Source organism: Solanum dulcamara, chromosome 5, assembly GCF_947179165.1.
Source record: "Solanum dulcamara chromosome 5, daSolDulc1.2, whole genome shotgun sequence".
Taxonomy (NCBI): domain Eukaryota; kingdom Viridiplantae; phylum Streptophyta; class Magnoliopsida; order Solanales; family Solanaceae; genus Solanum; species Solanum dulcamara.
Window position 1 is genome coordinate 30,465,149 of NC_077241.1, and position 10,840 is coordinate 30,475,988.

Here is a 10,840-nt window from a genome sequence, read left to right on the forward strand (position 1 = left end):
TCACTCAGAATAACCTTGTAATCCTTACAAAGGCCTTTATCACCCTTCCGAAGGAGTAAGTAGTCAATCTGAGTCCTAGCTACCGTGCTACTAAAGGTGACCAATTGATTATCCCTCTTCAAAAAATATGAATTAGCAATAAACAACTCAAAAGTTTTGGCAAACTCCAAGAGAGAAACCCCACCGCCATTCTTTTCCCCAAAACCAAAGCCTCTATGGGCATTATCAAAACCATTAGAAGTTGTACTGATATGACCATTGAAATCTCCATCACTATTTCTCCTCGCCTTCACCCCCAATTGAGGACATGACCGTAGTCCATCATTAGTAACCAAAGCCACTAAAATGATATGAACTACAAAGTGAAAAAAAACTGATAACAAATAAATTAAGAGAATACAAGCAACGAGATAATAATTGACAATATAGAATGTCTAATAAAGAGACAACACACACTAGCTAATATGTAAGTCAAGAACCCTAGACACTAAGTGAAGAGGTCAAGTGAATAACAATAACCAAAACACTAAAGATAGGAACTAGGAAATAAGAATAGTATCAAACTACAAATAATCAGTTGAGGAGAGGAAAGATAGAACCTAGCCGAGAGATATTCAGTCGCCAAAAAGTTTGCCGGGAGGATATCACCGAAAATCACTAGATTTAGGTCCGATCTAAGCAGATCTGGCCTAGAGAGAATGTGTCAAAGATTTTGACCGGAATCCTAAACATCGCCAAAAAAGTTGGACATTGCCGGAATTTGCTTGTAGCCACCAGAAAATGCAAGGAGAGACCAAAAACTTTGCTGGAAAGTCGCTGATGGAGCCTTTTCAGTCAAATCTGATCCTCTCCAAATAGATCTATGCCTTCTAGATCTAGTTGGAGTTGTGGCCGGAGCAAATCTGAATTGCCGAGTGGAAAAACCAAAAAATAAAGAAGAAAGAAAAAGAGAAAGAAAGAGAGAGAGAGGAAGAAGAAGAGAAAAGTAGAGTGAGATCTATCGAAATAGTGCCGGAATAGACAACTATAGATATTTGAAACTTAATTGAGTTAAAGCTCTCTACAACCATATTTTTTATACCATTTCATATGTGAAAATCTAGAGACAATAGCAGGGCAAAGATCTGAACAGTATTCAATTATAATAATAATTAACTATTGTCTATAACAAAAAATAATTAAAATGTTGCAAATGGCCAAATGAAACTCCAATCACCATTTTGACTTGAAACAATATTAAAGGAAATGGGACATAATATAACGTCACTAGCAGATGTTTTATATACTGAACAATAAGTGTTCCAATAATCGGTGGATCTTGCAACAACCAAAAGAAACAAAAAAAAGAGAAGGAAAAGAGACACAGAGCAAATTTTTGAAGACTACAATCAATTATAGAAAGTGACAACATCCTATAGGTTAATGGGCTTGATCTGTAAGCTTGAAGCATGATATCTTCTTTATACACGAAAGTAAATTGGTGCTTGCATCCTAGGATATTTTGGTTGCACCCAAACTTAGCCCATCTCATCATAAGTTACCCACTCAAATCCCCCTTATAGTAGAAGTAATACTTTTTTTTGAATAACCATGGTGTCTAATCCGGCATGTGAGCATCACAACTAATCCATAAGTACCTAACTGGGTAACTCTATCCACTAAGGCTTGAACACTTGGGAAAAAATCACCTAGTATTTTTTGCCTCTGCTGGGAATAGAATTGAGACCTCATAGTTCTCAACCCACTTCATTGATCACTAGGCCGTACCCTTGGTTGCTAGTAATAATTGTCCAGGTTGATAGATGCTAGTGGATTGAAATAAGCCTCTATTAAGACAGGTTTATAATTTCTTAAGCTCAACTATGTATCATAATTATTTCAAGCCAGTGTTGTTCTCAACTAAATCCAAGTACCTCAGTCTACCTTCCTGGTTCAGTCCAACATATAAGCACTATTAGAGACACATCATTTCATCAGATATTGTCACAAAACAGTAAAATCAATTATTTGTTGCATAATTTTTAAGAAATACTAGAACATCATTTCATCAGATATTGTTGCAAAAACAGTAAAATCAATTATTTGTTGCATAATTTTTAAGAAATATACTAGAACTGGTCAAGTTACCTTGAAGCACATAAGCTGTCCACATGTACTCCACAAAACTTCCCACCTTAATAATATACACTTGTAGCCAAATATTACAAAAGATACACTGAGGGGAAAGGTCAAAAACAACTTAAAAGGCCAATAGCTAACAAGAAATGACCACTAAAGATATAGGGGGTAGTGAAAGATCCTACAAAAGCATTGCATCATCATTTCCTCACTTAACCAATCTCATTGTTCCTCTATCAAGCCAAAATTGATGTTTTAACAACATTCCACTACCTTTTTTCTGGGTAAGTACATTCTGATAGGGAACACTTTGTTTTAACTAATCTGATTGTTCCTTGTATGAATTCTCACTATAAGATAAAAATAGTCTTACCAAGCACCAATAGAATGAGTATTGTTTCACATAAGTCACTTGAAGGTCATGAAAAAAATTAAAGGAACAGGCTCAGGTCAAAGCATCTATCATAGAAAGAATTATTTACAGCTAATACCATAAGACTACTAGCTATTAAAATCACATGAGGAAAAACACTTACAAAAGGAACCCACTCTGAAGTCCTCCTCTTTAGATGCAAAACAGGGAACTCTCCCACCACTCCAAGCTTATTCCACCTTATTCTATGCAGCTTTGTCAAAATGCTGGCTCTATACTTGGAAGAAAACTTCATAGCCTTGAACTTCTCACGACCATCAGTCCTCACACTTATGGTAAACTCATTTGAATTATCACCCCTCCCAATAATAGGGGTTACACCATCATAATCACTCCCAACATCGTAGGAGTTAGTCACTAATAATGTTGCTGGATCCAGTGTAATCAAAGTGAAATTTGATATGCAAAAAATTCTTTTGTATCAACCTCGCCATGAGTGTTTAACAACCATGTAATGGGCCAAGTACTCGGGCTTTTCAAAGCCGCCATGGGAGGGTAAAGCAGAATAGGAGGATGTGGATTTAGAAGGTGTTTGCTGGTTATGGTGGTCAGAGGTGTGGTAGCTGACAAAATCCATTTGACGGAGGTATAAGGAGCAGGAGAAACCATATTCCCGAACCACCGGCCGGCCTAGCCGATGACGGTCTCTATCGAAACTGATTGGCATCCAGCCTTCAAGTCAATAACTTCAAAGTTTGTTTTACTTTAACAAACCCGCAACAATCAAAACCCAAACTTTTATGACAATTCCAAAAAATTACAGATATGTGCTTTCAATTCAAGACCTACAAAACAAAGAATAAAATTCCAATCTTGAATTCAAATCAGACCACCTTACTCTCTATAGAAAATCCTATCGCTCATAAATTACAATATATATATATATATATATATATATATGAACTACAAAACCCCAATTAGCGAATTCCAAAAGATCAGAAAATAATGATATGAAATCACTTTAATCCATAAGTTTTGCTAGTGGAGAATCTGAGAGATATATTTGGAAAAATACAGTAGATCACAAAAGAGAGAAACCTCGTCTGAAGCCGGTTTACTATATCGATAATGGGTTCATTCGTCTTTGACAACCTTGATTATTGCCCAAGCCATAAGGCACTTCTTTTCCCACCAAAACATTTTTTTTCTCCATCCCTCCACCTATTTACCTTTCATAGCACGTAGCTAAGATTCACATAGATTCTTACTTCTTAAAAAAGGTGATAGAGACGTTTATAAGAATTATAAGGTTATTTTGAGTGAGAATTTTACTATCCAATACAAGCTATTAGTGATGGACTTAGAGATTAAAAGGCATACGAGGAAGACCTTATATGACTGATCGAGGATCAAATGGAGAGGTTTGACCCCTACTTTTTCCCGAGAAATGGGAGAGAAGTTAATTAGTATGGAGGCTTGAAGTAGTAGTGGAGATGTGACCAACATGTGGGATAAGACAGCTAATTGTATTAGGAAAACGGCTACAGAGGTGCTAGGGGTATTGAGGGGTAATTGTGGTGGTCATCAAGGAGATTGGTGGTGGAACACAAAAGTACAAGGCAAAGTAAAAGAAAAAAGATTACATGTACGAAGTTGATTGAGTGTGCAGATGAGGAAGAAAAATGGATGCTTAAGAAAGTTTATAAGATGACGAAGACATAAGCAAAGTTAGTTGTTACAGCGATTAAGATGACATCTTTTGAGCATTTGTATGTCAAGCTAGGAGATAAAGGTGGGGATAAAAAATTGTATAGGCTCATGAAAGTAAGAGAGAGTAAGGCTCGTGACTTGGATCAAGTAAAGTGCATCTAGGATGAGGAAGACAATGTGTTGTAGAAAAGACCTCTATTAAGAAAAAATGGCAAGCATACTTCCACAAACTCTTAAATGAGGAAGAGGACAAAGACATTGTGTTAGGTGAATTGGTGCATTTTGAAAGTCTTTGAGACTTTGGGTATTGTAGGTGTTTTAGAGTTGAAGAGATTAAATATTCTATTAGTATGATGAGCAAGGGAAAGATGACCGGTCCTGATAAGATTCTGGTAGTTGGAAAGTAGAAAACAAAGTAGGTGTAATACCCCAAAATACCCCTAGCTAAAGATCGCTCACAGAACATATCATCTCGAGTATTTTTGGCCAAGATCAAGCCGGAGTATCGAAAGGGGTTCAAAAACATGTTCAAAAAAGGTCTTGGTGGAATTTTAGTCCAAGGGATTCGAAAGATAATTTTTCAGGGAAAAATGGCTTAACTAGAAGAATATGCGGCGAGTCCATGTCACAGACTTGGTCAATTTTGGATTAAAGATTACCGTTGAAAATTTTTGTAAAAAAATGTATAGTGGTGGAACTCGTTTTGTTTCATGACCGGTCAAATTTTTGGCCCAATCTCAGTTTTAATAAGAGGCATTTCGGTCTTTTCCTGTGATGACCCTCCGGGTCATTTTCTTCATTCTCTAATATTTTTAGCATTTAAAGCTTTCCTGCAGCGATCTTAAGTCTTTGATGACTTGTTGGCACTAATAATTTAGTCGTTTGGTCATTTGTTTGGGTTTTATGCCTGTTTTCTTATTCTGGAGTTTTTGTAACTTGAAAAGTTGACTTAGGTCATAACTTCAAGTAAATGACCTCAAAATAGAATTCTGACAGTTTCATCAGCTCCGAAATGGCCAAATTAGGCTAGTAGCATGGTCGCATGAGTATCGAGGTAATCAATACGAGTTTGGGACCATTTGCCACTTTTGCCTTCGAAATTTGGTCTATGGTTGACTTTAATCAATATTTTTGAAAAACATGCTTGGATTGAAATTATGTCAGCGCGATTAGCTCTAGAATGTCAACTTTGGTCTAGAACGTTTTAGCATTCACTTCTCGAGGCTTTTGGTCTAATCCTGAGGCCCGATGTAGAAGTTGGCTTAAAATAGCATTGGGAGTGGGACCCAAATTCAGTCATAACCCCTTCGTATGAAAATTTCGACTGCTCTATTGAGTCCGGAACGTTGAATTTGGTGAGGTAACATATCTCGTTTGCATGCATGGGGTGTTGAATGAATCTAGAGCACCTCGTCGAAGACTTGGACATGCCAAAGTCCATCTTACACCAGCTATGTCTGGTGCCATCGCATCTGTGATCCCTAGTCGCTAAGGCGACCTTGGCACAAGCAGCGGTGGTATAAAGCAATCGCCCATTGCTAAAGCGACCTTGTGTCGCAAAAGCGATGCCGATTTTTTGGTGGGTGTCGCTTAAGCGACTAGCAGGGGTCTTCTTAAGCTGTACTTGAGGGTCATTTTATGTTCAACAATTTAGTGAAGTATTCAAATTTGAAAAACGATTTCTCTCTCAAATTTGAGGCAATTTGAGTGATTCCAAAGGCTATTTCACATGGCTTTTCGAGGAGAATCAAGTGGTGAGCTCAAAAGTTGGTGTAGAAGCTTTGTTGGCGGTAATTTCTTTCATCTTATTGTGGTTCCTTCTTATTTTTGGCCAAATTATGAATATAAATGCATGTTGATATTGAAGTTATTTTAGTCTGCGAATTGTGCTTTCTTTTGGAACACAAGCTAGGTTTAGCATTTATAACTTATTCTCAAAGTCAATTTTGTAAATAACAGAGTAGGACCCATATTTCTTGATTTTTGACTCCCAAATTGGCCGTCTCCAAATTCGTTAATTTTAGCATCAAAACAATCATATTGACGAGGTGATTAACATTATTTTAGCATGGCGGTGATTGGAGGTGATTCAGAGGTTGAGAGGTTCATCGTGAAAGATTCGGAGTGCGCGTGATTAGTTTCGATGTGGTCTACGATCTCTTTCTTTTGACTGAACTTTATTAGATATCATGTACTATATTTTACATATGATTTAGGTAAGTATTTGCTGAGATTAGCATTCCCCTCACCCGATTCCGTTTTCTTATTTTCGGGTGAGCTTTAGGCTAGAATAGTCCCCTAATTTCCTTAGATTAGGTTATGGGACTTGGTTGTGGTGTTGACTTATTATTATTATCCTATTTAGGATTGTTATTAATGGACTTAGGCTAGGTTTGAGCCTTAGGTTCTTTATCAGGTGTTTACTGCACTCTTAGCTAGGCGTAGCTCCCGATATGGCTTATTATAGATATGATATTCTTTATACAAGTTCTTGTGGCCTCTAGGGATTGTCGTAGTCATAGGTTTGGCTTAGTTGTGCTTGTTGGGAGCTGAGGTGGCCTATTTTGGGGTAAGGCGTCGATCCTAGAGATATTTCTCCCCCTATCTGATTCTGAACCATGTCTTATTTGTCTTGCTTTTGTTTAGTAGTAGGCTTATGATGTCATCTCACCTGTTATCTATTGTTGGGCCCATGGCTGTATCCAAGGATCGATTAGATCCCAGGTTAGTCCCTTGACTTGTTTGTGTACTAGGACCTGGTAGTTTCTTATGGCTGTATGTATCTTGTTTGGACGTTGTTGATGGCATGCTTGCATTGTTTAAGCATATTCACTCGTTTTGTGGTATGACTTTGGTATTGACATTAGAATTTTTACTACTACTTTTGAGAAGTGTTTCTCTCATTTTTACTATTTTAAACTGGTTTTAACAGGAGTCGTACCATATGGATACTTGGTCACTAGTTTTGGAAACTTATGAGGCATCGAGGACGTGCTCCTTTTTCTACTTGGGGCATTAGAGGCATCTGGGATGCACTCAATTTTACTTGGCTATTCAGCGCATCAATGCCTTTTCTTAGCCCACCAATGCTCCTGAGTTTACTCTTGCTAGCTGGGCTATGCCCCTGGAGTTTACTGGCTGGGTGGGCGGCCCCTTTTCAGGGTGCTCACGATTGAGGTTACTAATTTACTGATATTCGGCACGACATCGCCCTTTCTACATCGACTTGGTTGCTCATGCTCGGTACCACTTTGGGGATACTATTTGTCTATGTAAAACCTGGTTGAGGCCTAGGCTGTGTACCCCTAAATTGGATGAGGGAGTTGCATAGGTCCCTCGGGAGCCGGGGTGGCTATACACTTGTTGATGTTGATCTCTGAGAGCCACCGATGATGTCATTGGTTTTTACTACAAACTTACATTTATTAGCATCGCCTCTCACCAATATACTTTTATGGTGTGGTCCCCAAGTTTTATGGGGGCCGAGGGTATGTTTGTCCTTCTTTGTACCTTTCGGGGGTATGAGCGTCTAATCGTTTATTGTCTGATTATACTTGTTGTTATCTCTTGTTGTACTTGTGGTTAGTACCATTGGGTTGTATTTGTAGTTGGTTTACGTGGTGTTTGAGTTGGATGGTGGTTGGTTCTTTCTACTAGGCTCAGTCGGAATAGTTCCTAGGTTATTATGTGGTTAGGGCTGCCAGTTACTATTGTATTTTCAATAGTACGCTCCTATGATATCTTCTTCCTTTTAATAGGTTGTTGGATTGTGTTTCAAATGCATTCTTTGACTCTATTCCCTTATCTATATTCCAGTCTTCTTGCTTTATTTCCTTCATTATTGTGAAAATCCCTGATTAGTTACTTGTGTAGTATTTACCTGATTATATGTTAATTGTACTTTTTTTTATCTTTAGAGCTTAGTTGGCCTATGCCTACTGAGTACCATTCGTTTGGTACTCATACTACACTTCTGCCCCCTGTAGATCATAGAATGAGTTATCGCCACTGACTTGGACTTATGCGTAGCAACTTTTGATTCGAATATTTGGTAAGCTCCTAGCATTCAGAGTTGCCAATTTCCATTTATGCCAGATTAGAACTGGTCTTTACTTACTTCGAAGACTGTCTGTACTCATTTTGTATTTGTAAAAACCTTGTACTTCTGTTTTGGTTTAGATGCTCGATAACTGACTGATGCCAAGTCTTGAAGTAATTTCTTATATTTGTTTCAGTTGTCCTCTTTCTTCTCATTATTACTGACTTTCCACTTTATTCATTCATCTTCTGCTTGATAGCCTATTTTCTTTGGTTCTAGGCTAAAAATTAAGGGTTAGGCTTACCTGCTGGTAGGTGGTAGAAGGTGCCATCACGGCCTAATAAATTGGATTATGACAAGTTGGTATCAGAACTTTAGGTTGATCGGCATCGTTGGTATAAGGGCAATGCCTAGTAGAGTCATACGGATTGGTGCAGAGACATCCGTATCCTATCTTCGGGAGACTATAGGGCATTTTTAGGGAATTCTGTTCTTGACACCTTATCGTGTGTCCTTGTTTTGAATATTCTTTAAACTAATTATTTGGAATCTATTCTTTCTTAGATGGATAGCACGAGTTTTCTAGTGGAAACAGTCGGAGCTTCAACAGGTTCTACCAGAGTTTCGGCAGGTGGTTCTTATACTATAGATGGATTAATGGTTCCTCAGCAAGGTTCCTCCTCGGTATCAAACTATATTGTGGAATTTCTTGATTGGGCTAGGAATAACCTCACATCATCCCCTACGGATCTGGATATGAGTCGCGAGTTCATCAGGGGATTATCCTTGCCTCTCTATTTAGCATCGGAGCATTTGATAACATATGGGTCTACCTTTCCCCAGATTGTCAGCCACTTGAGGGCAATGGAGCAGGAATGTTTTGAGGCGTATGGAGGTAATGGTAACAATCCTCTCCATCAGCATAGTGGTGATAGCATCCCACTTCAAGGCAAGTATCAGTTTGGCGATGATCATCTTTCTTCTCGACCCATCAGGCCCAATCCGACAATATCTCAGGTCCTAGGAGGTTTTGAGGTAGGATTTAGGGTTTACATCAAATAGGGTACATGTCATACTTCTCATGGTGAGCATATTAGGCCTTTAGGTATTGGAGCTTATCATATCTTATTTGGGTCCTTTCAGCGGGATCTAATTGGTGATAGTTGCTATGGGGCTGGTGAGGATGACCAGTTTGTTAGGAAGCATTGCAGGGCCCCAATGCAGTTAATTAGGGTAAGGGACACCTGTGGCAGCCCGCCCCATCAGGGTGGCTCTAGTGTTGTCAGAGTCAGGGCTGAGGTGGCTGACCTCCAACTTTCAGCCCATAGTCGTAGGGGTGTTATGACTACGGTTCACTTGACCACTGGCCTTGAGAGTGCCACAAGCGAGATTCTATGTTTTAGACTCCTCAAACTCACCAGTCTAGAGTTGTTGGATCTTGTCGTACCTGTGGAGAGCTTGGCCATTGGTATAGAGATTGTCCCCAGCGTACGACCCATGCATAGTTTGCTCAGCTAGGTCAGTATCATGGTTTTATGCCGCCTCCAGGTAGAGGTAGTGCTCAGAGGGTTGCTGGTGATGCTTCAGGTGGTTAGGTTGAGGTTGGTCATAATCCATTCTATGCTTCCACGAGTCACTCTGAGGCCGAGATTCCAGGTATCAGTGATATTCATTTGATTTCCTTGTTTTGCTCTATAATGCCCATTTGATATGGTATTGGGGTTTTTATACCCTTACGTGTCTATTTAGCTTTATGGTTACCTCCTGACTATTTTGACTGCCTTATATGGACTTATTTATATGTGCTTTAGTTCAGTAGTTGATTTCTTTTAGTAGTGGATCGACTAGGTCAATTTTTTATTTTGAGTTGTGGTCGTTGAGTAACTCCCCGCGCCTTGCCTGGGAGGTATTGTTTCAAGTTGCGGCCGGGCTAGTTAGCCTTCCTTTCCTTTCCCTTACCATTGATTTTGCTGTGGTGCCCATCTTTGTTAGATAGGTGGCTAGACCAGCTTTTTTAGTTCTGGGAGTTGTGGTGCTGGTGGTTTTGGTTGGATGAAAAGGTTGTCTTAGTTACAGGTTGCCCTATTGGGTTAGTGGTTGAATAGCTTCTCATATCCGTTTTGCATAACTAGAGTTGCCTTGGCTAGTATTTTTCTCCAACCATTCCAATTTGTTGTTGGGTATCATTTGGTTCGGTTCCAAGTTGTGGGTTGAGGTTTGCTCGTTATCCTACCTGGAAGGATTCTTTGTAGCAATCCTAGTTGGACTCCTCCTCCTATTTGCCTTAGTCTTATTCTCGGGTTCTAAGTTGTGGTCCATTTGTTCAATCTTTTAGAAGTTGTCTCTTTTAAGAGTTTTGGTGCCGGTTATGGCTTGTTGAGAATTTGGGGTGTGTGATCTCCCATTTTGTCTTGTTACTATTTTTCTTAGTTCTTCGTGGTGGTGTTGGTAGCTCCCGAGGCTTTGTTGGTCAGTTAGAGTTGGAGCAGTAGTTTTCTTTGATGGCTTCAGATATAGCCTAAGCTGGAGGTTGGGGAGTTGGTTACAGTTAGAAACTTCATCTACATAATAGGGTCAAAGTAATTTGTGGAGTGTGGAAT

General features: G+C 39.1%; 1 protein-coding gene across 1 annotated transcript in view; it reads right to left on the reverse strand.

Moving 5' to 3' along the window:
* LOC129889116 (dnaJ homolog subfamily C GRV2-like) overlaps positions 1-2,730 on the reverse strand; it is a 43,352-nt gene extending 40,622 nt beyond the window's left edge. The window contains exon 1 of the mRNA XM_055964276.1: positions 2,655-2,730. The gene's annotated coding sequence lies outside the window, so the exon portion shown is untranslated. The remainder of the gene's footprint in view (positions 1-2,654) is intronic.
* Between the last annotated feature and the right edge of the window lie 8,110 nt (positions 2,731-10,840).